The sequence below is a fragment of the Alligator mississippiensis genome, chromosome 10, assembly GCF_030867095.1.
Source record: "Alligator mississippiensis isolate rAllMis1 chromosome 10, rAllMis1, whole genome shotgun sequence".
NCBI lineage: Eukaryota > Metazoa > Chordata > Crocodylia > Alligatoridae > Alligator > Alligator mississippiensis.
The window spans coordinates 6,272,031-6,285,036 of record NC_081833.1 but is presented as its reverse complement, the minus strand read 5'-3'; the positions used below and the strand labels follow the sequence as shown (position 1 = coordinate 6,285,036).

Below are 13,006 nucleotides of genomic sequence, written 5' to 3'. Positions count from 1 at the left end.
GCGGCTTCCCAGCCAGGGAATGTGTTTTTCTCCAGGCAGCTTCTCTCCCTCCCTCCTCCTTCCCCTGGCTGCCTGCGACTCGGCTCACCGGGCCTTTCTCTCCAGGGGCCAGCGGACGTCAGGACTGCTATGGCCTGGGTCGGACCCTAGGTCCATCTTGCCCAGTTCTGGTCCCCGTACTCAGAAAGACGTGGGGCCAGAAGGGACCTCCAGAGGTGTCGTCTAGTCCAGCCCCCTCCAAACCATCCTATCCAGGCCATCGCCATAAGACAACCTGACACAAGACAGCCCTCCCACCCAAAGGTGCCACAGGGGAAGCAGGGGAACCACAGCAGCCCACGTCCTGCTCCTATGAAGTGTTGTTAATGTGGACTCAAGAGATCCCGTGCTCCCCACTACAGAGAAAGGCCTCTAAACCAGAACGTCCTGGACTTTAAATGCTGGAGGTTGCAAGAGAGGAACGGTGGAAAAAAAAACCCAGTTCACTCTTGCTTTCAGCATCCACTCGTCCAGGGAGCCAGAGTTTGCCTCCCCCAAGCAGCAATTACCCTGCAAACATCTCCTTTCCCTAAGGGAGCTGGTCACTTTGTGGGGTGTGAAAGGAACTTGGGTGTCAGTAAAATCATATGCAATTAGGTTTATTCAAGTTCAGGTCAAAGGAAAGGCCACAGAAGCCCAAAGCCATCCTTGGCTGCAATGAAGTGCCTTACACAGATCAACTGAAGTGATTTGTATGCACTGAGCCAGGCAGAAAAATGTAGCTGGTTTATAAATGTCAAATAGCCAGCAAGCAGCCCACACAATAACCTCAGTGCATTGTTACCTCTGACCCATTCCTCAAACCCAGCTAATGAGCTGGTAGTGCAGATTGATTTAAAGCCTTTGACTATAAGAGCCTTCATGTCTCCCACAGAATACAACTTATCTGCAAATGTCAAAGGGGGATTGAAGGTCACAATTCCCATAAATTAGGCCCCGGCTTTCCACCTAGAGAGTCCTAGGATCCACCAGCAAGTTAACAGTGTGAACTTAGGACTATTCAGCTGTTTATCCAGGGTGGGGGGCATGCTTTACACCCCTTCTTGAACTGGTGAGACTGTACCTGTCAGAGCAGGCAGGGTCCTGTGCAAAGCTGTCTTCCTGAGTGCCGGGAAAAGGGATCGAGGAAAACAGGTTGTGGAGAAGCAGGGGGTGAGTCCTGTCTCTCGGTGGATTGCCTGTGTTTCATATGGCTGTCCCCCAGATGATGAATCCTTTGGCTCACCTGGGTGGATCGTGATACCCATCTTGGTCTCTGGACGTACTATATAGATGTGTATGATCTTTGGGCACAGCACAAGAGGCCAGGGCCAGCATGGGTTGATGCTGGCTGATGGCATTATCCATCTGTGTCTGGCGCCAATAAGACCATTAAGGGAGTCTGGTCCCCTGCTGTGTGATTGTCCCTTTTTTACCTGGAGATTCATTATTTTAATCAGGACATTCCTTGTCCACACTGATATTTAGGAAGGATCTTGAGAGGCACTCCCAAGCAGCCTGAGCCAACCACTCCTTCGCTGTACTTGACTTTGCAGCTGCTGCACATCTGCGCCTCCTGTTCCTCAAGCAAGGCCTTTTGGGAATCCAACTGCGGACGTGTTTCTCCTTCTGTGCTTGGCTCTGGGGCTGGCCGGAAGACGCAGGCCGTGGGGTGCAGAAGGGCCAGAAGTCATGACCAGGCAGCTGTAGGATGCTCGCTGGCAACCTCCAGCACTTGCAGAACTCAGTGGCGGTACCTAAGTGGCTTCAGACATCCTGCAGAAAGGGAGTGGGCTAGGAGGCAAAAAAGGCCAGGCTTGACCTCAGGTCCTGAAATGTAGCAGAGCTTGTAGGTTCAGCATAGATGGCATGTAGGGGCTTGAAGGGGGCTATGGACAAAGGGGAAAGGAAGACGAGCGTCCTCCATCATCTCATCTTGGACATAAAGAAGGCAGACACCCAGCGTGGAAAATTTCTGCCCTAATGGTTTATTTTTGGCATGGTTGTTAGCAGCAGATAACTGGATTGTATCATGGAAAGTGTTGAGCAATCGCAACTGTAGGTGCTGCCACCTGCCTCACCTCGAGCAACCCATTCAAACCATGTGTTTATTTGTACATGATGTGCCAGGATGCAAATGCAATGCTTATTATTTGACTGACCGTACCGACAGGGGGCCCACCGGGTTAAGCTCTGTGTATCTGAATAGCAGAGGGTTCTCCCTGACCTCCAAAACACGATACAATGCAAACTGCCCCTTACTCGGGCAAATTCCCACCGACGTCAAGTCCTCATATCTTTATTCAGTATTCATACTGGGCACATCTACACGTGCCCTCAACTGCACAGTTGGTACTGCACAGTCATTTTGTATTTGCTCTAGCAAGTACAAAATGACTGCACAGTACCGGCGGGTACCGTGCAGTCCCAGCAGCACGCAGGTCTTTTCTGGCCACTGCGCAGTAGCACCAGTGTCACGGATGGTGCCCGCTGGTCATTACAGCAATGTGGCATCTCGTGTAGCTGTGCCCACTGACTCATTTAGGGTTCCTGGGGGTCTGATTCAGAGATGCACATGTAAGTGTATAGATGTAACCAGACCTATAGACACAGAGAGAGATTTTACAGTGCCAGCCATTATAATGATGAAGTACAGCTAGAGACAAATTGTCATATCATAGGACCATACATGCACCTAAGGAAGTGTTCGCTGGCTCCAGGATTTCTGTTTTGCTTGAGGTAGTTGTCACTTAGGAACAATATGTGTCTGCTTTTTGGCTTGCAAAGCAGGAAGGAGTAGGGGGAATGAGGCCCTGATTTGTATGGTTGAACCAAGAAGAAGGAAAAGCGTGCAGGGAAGTTTTCCAAAGCAGCTGAGCACAGATGAGCAGGTGCATGGAGCAGCCTAGGGAGACGCACTGCGGCCTGCCAGCCTTCTCTCCCACCGGTGCCTCAAAGGAGAGGCTAAAATGAGCAGGGAACTAGAGGAGAAAATAACAATAATAACACACAGCCCCACACCAGCAAACTCCCAGAAATCCCCATTTGTCAAACTGGGGAAAACTGTAATTTCAGCCTGTTAGAGATGTATGTTGAGCAGCGTTTGCTAAGCTAGTCACTGTAAAAGATCCACTCCCTGCCCCTCCTGTTGCTTTCCTTCACTGGCATGGTTCACAGAGAAGTGCTGAAGACCTACATTTCACTGGGAGCTGCTGGGACACAGCGCCCCTCAAAACCAGCCCCTTCGTGTGACAGCCTGCTGGCCCAGGCTCTGAAAGGTGCCCTCAAGCATTCACTTTTCAAATGCATCTTATGTATTCACCTAAGGTTTGGTGCAACTGGTCATAGCTCCAGTCAAGTCAGTGGAGCACGTTGCACCTGAGGGTCTGGTCCTGCGGGGAGATCTGCCAGGACCCTGGGAAGGGTTCCTGGAGAGCCTGATTGCCTCCCCAGCTGTGCTCATCAAGCAGCCAATTCGAAACAGCTGTGATGAAAGGGCTGCAGCCCAGGCAGAGGGGTGGCAGGTAGAGATCCAGTCAGACAACCGAGGGGAGGAAGAGAGAAGCTGCCAAGCAGAGAAGGTAGGAAGCTGTGAGATAGGAAGGAGCAGCTCTTAGCTGCACCGGGCTCCCTGGGGGGAGGCCTGTCCTGGGTTCCCCATCTCCAGTAGCAGGGGAAATGATGGCCCTGAAAGGGCTAGTGAGTCCCACGTACGGCTGTGCATGGGTCTTTCCAGCAATCCCTTAAAAACCAAGGTTTGCCTTGTCTTCCACAGACAGGAAAGGCATTGGGGAGCGCTTGGCAAGAGCCAGGACTCCTGTGTCTGTGGGCAATGTGTCTCTCTTGGCAGTGAAGCCCCAACCCTGATCCGTGCTATTTGTGGCGACCTAGCTATGACACTTGTAAACTGCAGTGGATTCAAAGCGCACATGGGGCCACTCAAACATAATCCTGAGAAATGGCTTTCCAAGACTGGTGGAGCTGCTGGGGAGGAAGAGTGTTTTCTGGCTGCCGGGCTGGACTTATGAATAAAGGGAAGCACCTGAGTGAGGCAGCCAGCTCCAGCATGGGCAGCAGCTGGCGAATGGCACTGGGAGGCAACGAAGACCAGTGCTTGGTACCTAGCTGTCACTCCTGGGCAGGGAAGTTTGGGTTCATGGCAAGTACCTAGTTGCTTGCCTGATTGCAACTTTGGAACTAAGCTATGTTTTTTAGGAATGAGAGGTGGCCAACGCCGCATTTAATGTTTCTGTAACCCCTCCATCTCTTGCAGAGAGGGGGAATGCCTGCCTTTGGGAGGGCTGTGAGCTGGACTCTCATCTCAGCCCCATGTGCGGCAAGCTATTTGTTGGGCGAGAGTCCACCCTCCATTATGCTTGCAGAACTGGAGGAGCTCGAAGCTGGAGGCAAAAGGCATCACCAGTGTACCTGAGTGTTACTCTGCAGTTATACCAGAAACTGTTTCTTAGAGTAAAAACACTGAGGATCCATGTGAGATCTGAAGAGTATGTGTGTTGAAGCCTTTGCCATCCCTGCTAAGTTTGTGCCCCATACCCTCTTATACCACGCCACCTTAGCACCTTCAGTGCAAAGCTCTTCTGCTGATTCTCCTCTGTGAAGCTTTACAATGAGCTGACTCGAAGTTTCTCCACAAGAGGTTTGTAAAACGTGGGGTGGAGACACAACTGGATGAGCCACGCAAAGGAGCTGCATCTAGTTCCCTGCCATCCACTCTCATCTTGGCGAGATGTCACCAAGATCTTCCAGCACTGCCTAAAGAATTTGGATATTCAATTGCCATTAAAAAGCTATGGAAATTGAGCATCTGTATTCTCTGTAGGCAACTTTGAAAGTCTCTGTTTAAGGGCCTGGCAATCAGGACTCGTAGTAGAGAGGATATCTCTTATTAGACCAACAAGATTTCTGCAAAACAAATTCTTTCATGGCAAGCTTTTGGGCACAAACACCTTTCATCAGGTGTTGGAGAAAAGATTGTAAAAGTTCTCCTGGGTAGAAATGAAAGTTCATATTTCATAGGATTTCACAGAGGAGTCAATAGATGGAAAACTCCTCTGGGCAGTCCGTTCATAGCTGGTACAAAGCCTCTTGCCTTCTGTGAGGATCTGTGATGATACAATTTTTTCCATTTATTGACTCCTCTGTGAAATCCTATGAAATATGAACTTTCATTTCTACCCAGGAGAACTTTTACAATCTTTTCTCCAATGCCTGATGAAGGGTGTTTGTGCCCAAAAACTTGCAATTAAAGAATTAAAAAAAAAAATCTTGTTGGTCTAATAAAAGATATCTCTACTACAAGTCCTGATTGCCTTTTCCTCTAGACCAGCATGGCTACAACCTGAATACCTGGCTTTTAAAAGGCTAGGGGTGGGACTGCTTGGGCACATAGGAGAGAAAATGCATGCAGGTGCCTGTTGAATCAGCACGTGAAAGATAGCTTGTATGATGTAAGTATGTGTCGATGGCACAGTGGGAGGAGGCTGAAGGTATCCTGCCATACTCCAGAAGGCACAAGTGCAAAGCTGCTCCCTGTTATAAAGAGGGACCTGGTCATTTGGGCTGCGCAGCTTGCTCCGATGTTATCCCCAGCTTGCTGCAATAGTAGTCTTTAACCATGCTAGCCTGATGGGCCCTTATAGTCAGACAGACCTTTGACACCTTCAAATTTGACATGTAGGTGGCCAGTCAATTAGCCTCTTTGCCTGCCTGCCCCCCCTCTCTTCCCTTTGCGCTGCATGTAAAAACTGGACACAGCAAAGTATGTGGTCCGTAACAGGTGACTGCCTGAGCAAACCCTTATTTGTGAGTGATCTCCGTGACTATCACAGAGTAGCATGTGCATATTTGCATGCCTTGCCTTTCTGCAAAACCAGCTCCTGAGCACTTAGATCCTGTCTCATTTCTCCACCTCCTTTTTTTTTTTTTTTTTTTTTTTTTTTATTGTATGGAGAGCCGGTGGCCCCACTTCCATGGCAGAAAGTTGATATCACGTGCAAAGTTTCCTTCCACCGCTGCCAGGCTTGAAAGATAAATAGGAAAGAAAAAGAAGCGATACAAACACCTCGGGACTCTTTCTGAAACAGATTGGGTGGCAAAATGTTAAGTATGTCAGGAATTTCCATTATGGTTCACCATTAAACCTGATCCTTTGGGAACACCCACAGCATAGCTAGTCCCAATAAAAATGACTGAAGCCATGCTTGAATGTAGAGTTCTCCATTTCCCTTTGGAAATGGGGAGCCTTTCTCTCTGGCTCTTTTGATGTGCTTCTGTGCATTGCATGTGAAGGTGCTGTAGGTCTGAGCTATCGGCCAGGCTGGGGCGCAGAGCGGAAACAAAGAGTTGGATGGGAAGAGGATTGTAGGATGTTTTGGGACTGATTCTGCACTGCTGAACATCACATGGCATTACAGACCTAGTGCAAGGTGTGTGTGAACTGCGCCTGAATGGCAATAGTGGCTCTTTAAGACTCATTCTGCGCTAGTGCAAATGGTAGGATTAAAAGGGACACCTGGGGTCATCCGGGCCAGATGCAGGAATTGCTGTTCCTAGACGCTTGCATAACTGGCAGACCGATGGAGAGCCAGGCCTGTAGTGCCCTGCCTGGAAGGCACGTAGCAATAAAGCGTTCTTTTGCCGGGCAGAGCTCGATTCAAAAGCAGGAATGCTTTTTGACGGGGAACAAAAATGTCCTCCTTTCACGAAGAGGCTTGTTGATGTGCTTTCAGGCGGCCCCATAAAAGGACACTCTTTCAAGGCAAGGTGTTCAAGTCTTGGCTGTTTGGTCAAGCGCAGTCCACAATCCAAAAGGCAGCAAAGTAGAATATATACTTGTTCCTGAAAAAGCCCCCTCGGCAGGCAATGAGCTGACCTCCCCAGGAGATCAGCAGCCATCCTATGACTGCCCCGGGCTACAGGATGACTGTCTTTTCCCTTGGGCAGCTGAAAGTGCAAGCATCCACTTGGACCGAGGCAACACTGTTTTGCTGTAGTTTGCAAAGTCTCTGGCCAAAAGTGGGAATGAAGGCAATGTGGCCTGTTATTTGGGTCAACAGTCCCCAACACAGGATATCACTAAGAAACACCCTCTTCTAGCGACATGGCTTTAACACGCCGTACAATAAAGATGCCGAAAGACAACACACAAGATACTGTTCTTTTAGAAAACACCGTTTCTCTTTAAATAACCTCCTTAATATTCAAAAAGGGGAGACTGCAATCAAATGTCAGAAAAAAAAGCAGTCGGCACAGTTCATTCTGCAGCCAAGAAGATGAGGATGAGGGGAGGGGAAAGGGGGAAAACTAAGAGGGATTTCTGAGTAAGCGCCTGATGCAAATCCCAACAAAATCCAGGGACAGACATCTCTTGACTTGTATCTGGCTCTAAAGGCAGAATCTATGATTGCCAATTGAGCGCAATCAGTATTTACTGCAGACCCGTATACTGTTACATATTTGAGTCAAAATACGCCTCGCGAAGTCTCCGGGCCAGTGCGGGACCTGCCAGTTATCCAGTAAAATTTCCTCCACTTGTCTGTCAGAACTGCAGCGCTGTAATCTTGGAGAATAATCTCCGGCAAAACCATTCATAAATCATGAGCTGCAAAATGCCGATAAGAGCTTAAATTTCAGGCTTGCAAGGCCATCTTTTTAACCATGACAGTCAAGAGGGAGATGATGAATTCTTTTACATGGAAAAGTTTTTCTTGGAAAAATCAGCCCCTTTTTGCTTGCCTGTGAGTACAGGCATGTGTTTTAGATTTCTGCGCTGCTGTCCTGCCCATTCGCAGGGAGTTTTATGCAACCTGAAGGCAGTTGCTCTCGCACCAAGCCAGGGCACTGTGGGAGCCATGGCGGGATTTGAGTAACAGCATCAAACCAGTCCAGAAGGCAAAGAAAAAACTCCTGCAGTTCTGCCTGAGTGATGGGCAGCATAGGAGAAGGAGCTGTTTTGTTCTAGGGGGAAAATACTCCAGTGGTTAGGACAATATTTTAGGGGTTGGGAGAACTGGGTACATGTTTGGTTCTGCCACAGATTTCCTGCATGGCCTTGGCTGAGATCCCCCTGCCTCCATTCTCCCTCCCGCTTCCCTTCCTCCTGTGCGGTGTGAGGATAAAGGCATTAAGGGATCATTGGCATTTGGATACTAAGGCAATAGGAGGCACCCACGTGCCTATTCTCTAGTCCTAAATGGCTGGAAAGACCTGCCTGCTGGGTGAAGTCCTCCATTATAGACACAGCTCAGACAAGGGCTACATCTGCATCTGCATCTCATCCCTTTCCCAATGAGCCTCTGACCTGGAGAACTTATGCATCTGATCCAAAGCCCCTGGGAGTCTGCACAAAGACTCTCTTTGGCTCCAATTAGCTGTAAGTCAGGCCCTATTTTTTTAAAGCAAACTTATTCCAGCTTGCACCCACTTTTGGGCCTGTCTGCTAAGGCAGCCAGGAAGCACTCAAGAGTTCTGGGAGGTAGATATTTGCTTGCCAACTTACCTTACATACTCCACCAAACTGGTGGCAAATAAGAACGTCTACCAACTAATGGCACTTGCTACCAATTGGTGACGGAGTGGAACTTAGTTCTTGCTTTGCCAAACGCCCAGCCATGTGGTTACTTTACTTTCCTCTCCACTCTGACTCTTCCTTTTTTTGAGCTTTTTGCCCTGTCTGTAATGGGCACTGAATTAAGAGGCCATTTCTATTACTGTTTATTGCTCTTCGTCAGGAAAGATGTGCAAAAGCATGTTCTAGCATTCCTTGTAAAAGGTAATGGTCACTGCCACAGACCTCATGCGGTTCAGATCCATTCTCAGGGCAGCAGGAGGAATTCAGGGACCATTAACGAGACCAGAGGTGCCAAGTTGTTGGGATGAGGAGTGCGAGCCACACAGCACCCTTGAACGAGTCTACATGTTTCCTAAAAACAAGATGTATTTGGAATGGGCGTTGAATTTTTATCTGAAGTGGATTCAGTGCCAACCTGCCCCAGGCCATACTTTCCTTTTTATTAGCAAAGACTTCAGGGTGGGCATGAGAAACATCCTCTCATAAAAGAAGCATTTGATAAACTGGAACCGAATGAGTCCACTTACAATAAAAACTTTAAAAGATTAAGTAACTTGCTCAATTAAGTGATCTAGCTAGGGGTGGGGAGGATCAAGGAGCCTTTTTTTTTTTTTTTTTTTAATTGTCCATTTTGTCTTGTAGCATTACCTTTTATTATGTAAATGAACCACTGGTTGGATACATGCAGTTACAGGGGAAACCCATCTCCTAAAAATGCCGTGATTAAATAGTGCAGAGTAGCATGCATGCTCTTGGAAGTCGAGTCCTAAAGGGGAAGTCATGAATTCAGGAGGGCAATGCTGAGCAGATGAAAGCGGTTTGAACTGGTACCAGCCTTCTTTCTCCTTCCTCTCTGTCCAGAAGGAGCATGGTTTATCCTGGATGGCTGCGTACGAGACTGTTTACACTGCCTGATTCATAGCCATACTCTGAGTTTCCTACTTGTGTTTTTCTAGCCTACTTTGTTTTGTGACAAGCAAGGGGAACATATCGCAAAGGAGAAGGAAGCTTCTGTTCTAGGGAAGTTCAAAGAAAAACAAGTGATGCAAGGAACACGCCAAAACTACCTTGACAGCATGAAATGTCTGTCATACGGCAAATCATTTCTGCAATGGCGATTCGTCTCCAAATCGTCACCTTTTTAAACTATCTGAAAAATGCAATGGCTGGAAGAATAAACCTAGTAAATTAAATAGAAGGCAAAGTGGAGTTAGTTTTTCTTTCTCGAGGCACGGTCGTGGGTGCCTCTGGGGGAGATACTGAAAGCATGATGAAGATTTTCAAGGTTGACAGTCTTGAACTTGACAAATCACCAGGTCTTAAAGACAATAAGGTATATTCCTAGCTAGCTCATACAGGCAATATTTCTCTTATCTTTGATTTATGACTTATTTTGTCTTGTGATGCCTGACAGTAATTTTTTTTTTCCAGGTGCCTTATAGTTTGAGCTACTAGACAAAAGCTTGAATGAACGACCAAACGTCTTGGATTGCCTGGGACAGGTCTCGCACTGTGGAACAGCAAGAAGAGACGGTGATGCATGGACTAAAACCAGGTACAACAAGGAGAAAAGGATTTGTGTTCTTTAATGGGTAAACCAGTACTTGAAAGCTATCTTCTTCCTAACTAGAGAGAGTCTCGATATCCTGGTGAAAGGTGTGTCTTCATCAGCTCAGCCTCTACAACCTGGTGTCTTGGTTTTGTGAGGGTCGGTCCACAAGGGCAGAGCATAACTAGCTTGGTTCTTCCAGATCGCTGAATGTTGCCCGGAGGTGGGATTCCCGTTCCTCATAGTTTAACCTGATTCATCATTTCTCAGCAGTTTGGTTAGACTTGCCTGTTCTGCGCTGCATTCATTTGGCCGCAACTGTCCAGCGATTGGTTTCATGTCATTGGGAGCCCTAACAATTTGTTCTGTCAAAAAGCAAAGGAAGGGAGAGACTTTAAGAGTATCCCGGTACTAGGTTTAAAGTCCTCTGCCTGTGGAGCAGGGACAGCCTAGGAAACCACAATGCCAGTTATAGCAGCTAGCCCAGCCACTGCGCCCAAATCTCAGAGAGCATGTCTAGGGGTAAATTCATGGCTATTATCCGCTAAGACCCATTTGCTGTTTGCTGAGGGCTGCCAACAAAGTCCTAACTGTTGTAGGTTGTGAGATGTGGCTGTCTCTGCACCAGGACTGGGACTGAGAAAGTGCTGGGTAGCACGGGCTTGAATTGATGTGAAAACGAAAAGCTCCATGTGTCATTTGCAGCCCTCTTGGGCATCCAAGCCTCAACCCACACACCACCCCCGCTTGCCCTAATATTTCTTTAATAGAAAAATAACAAGGAACGTAATGACTTGCCTTGCAAAATTTAAGCTTGAACAATATTTTTGACATGGTTTCAAGTAGGCCCTTGTTAAAGCAGATAAGTTAATCTATCTTGTATGGCAGGACACAGTAGGTTTTCACCTTTAAATTCTCATTATGCAGTAACTAATGGCTCTTACAATGGAAATGACTGGAAAAACAAGGAACGCGAGCAGTTAGTGGGTGTATATTTCCAGTGAAAACAACTCTCATAAAGACATTGTCAGTACAACGGATGATTGATCATCTGGATTTAGCACTCTCCTTTTCCTTCCAAGCTGCCCAACTGTGTGATGTTAATGGCAATGCAATGACTTGAACGAAAGACTGAGGGCATTGCCCATGGAAGCAACTGTGATGCTACCAAAGCAGAAGTTTTGGGAAACTTTAGTGACTATCCTGAGAAAGGGGCCTGAACCAGTGTCCCTGTGACCATCCCCCTTTGGGACTGAACTGGCAGGACTCTGCACTATGGATGCTTGGCATGGTGCTACATACCCCAAACCTGACCTAAAATGTAGTCAGGTCAATGGAAAGGCTCTCATTGACTTTACAGAGCAGTGGCTCAGGCGCTGAAATTGCTCATTGGACCCAATGGAGCACCCAGTGAGTTGGGAAATCCCATTTATGTTAGGGACATAGGCCCAGAAAGGAGCAGAGTCATTGAGTCCATTCCCCCAAAGGAACATGAAGCTGCGAGGTGAGGCGAGAGCGAGCCACCAAATCTGCCACTGAGGCTTAGCGATATGAGTGTATGGTACGTGGCCAGCTACCTTTTTTGCTTGTTAGGCTAAGTAAATGGGCCCGATTTGATCTCAGTGTAAAGTAAGAGCAACTCAGAATCGCTGAAGCCAGTGGATTTGACTGGTGTAAAGCGAGCGAGAAATCATGCCTGGACTGGCAGGTTTCCCCCCACCTCTCTGGGGATCAGGATGTGCTCCCACATCTGTCTGAGACTTATCCACCAAGCTCCGGCTAAACCGTTTCGCTGGGGAGCGGCTGGAAAAGTTGGCTTAAGTTAACATAGCAATATTTCTCTGTTGGACTGGTGGTGCTGGGTGGCAGTCTGGCTGTTCTCGCAGCGTGCCTCACCCCACCACAAGAAGGACCACACCGTCTATGGGACAGCCCTTGGATGACTGCATATAGGTAGCATGGAAGAGTCAAAGTGCTGGAATAAATACTGAGGATATACAAGTCACTACAGGCTGAGTTAAGCCAGAACTAAGCCTCCCCAGAGCTTGTGGGGAGACAGTTTGAGCTGATAGCCATTGAGGACCTACTGAAGCCTGCTTGTCCCTGGTGAGGGCCTTCAGGATAATCCCTGTGCGTGTGCAGTTTATTCTAAGTGTGTCCCACCTCTTCGCCTCTCCAGCTGGGCACTATGGCAGAGGGCATGTGTGCATCCTCAGTGCTGGATCTGGGGAGAGGCAGCATAGCTGTCTCTGGATTTGCTGGGCCATTCTGGTTGCAGCGCTGGGGGTTTCTTCCATAGCTGTGCATCCAGAGCACGGAGGGGAAGGGAGGGCAGCTGCATTTAATGCTCCTGAGACAGATGTGAGACACATTGGTCTTACACAAGCAAACCCCAGGAGGAGAAGCTTTGGAGTGTGGCCTAAGATCCCTTCCCTGGAACCTGTTAGGGGAAGCACGAATGTCGGAAACGTATTCCTTCACCAGTTTTTTTTTTTTGTGTGTGGGGCTCCTTGTCTGCTGGAGATGGTCAAACAATGATGAAAAGCAATAAAAAATAGAGTAGCCTTGGCAAAGCAATATTTTTACTGCACAAAGATCTGGGGGTGACATCGAAGCGCAGGGCTCAAAGCCTTGCCTGGGTTAGCTGGTTTGGGGCAGGCCCTCTGGAAAGGTGTGTCACTTGTTCTCTCCCCAACGTGACATGCTGTAAAAACAGCAGACCGGTTCTGATTGACAGGTAAGGGACGTGTGACCCTAAATTACGATGTTTTCCTTTTCCCTGCAAAATGAATGGTGCCTCACACAGCCGCCGAGATACAGCTGTTGGTGGCGGGGGTGCCGCGTTCGGC

The 13,006-nt window shown here is 48.1% G+C and overlaps 1 long non-coding RNA gene across 2 annotated transcripts in view; it reads left to right on the top strand.

Annotated features, from left to right (window-relative positions):
- Window positions 1-3,372: 3,372 nt before the first annotated feature.
- Window positions 3,373-13,006, top strand: part of LOC109282976 (uncharacterized) — a 163,496-nt gene continuing 153,862 nt past the window's right edge. The window contains exons 1-2 of one of the 2 annotated variants that reach the window (XR_009455115.1): window positions 3,373-3,599; window positions 10,040-10,163. This is a non-coding gene — a long non-coding RNA (uncharacterized LOC109282976). Of the gene's footprint in view, window positions 3,600-9,206; window positions 9,942-10,039; window positions 10,164-13,006 lie in introns of those variants that run through there. The other variant, XR_002089998.2, reaches the window with a different exon arrangement.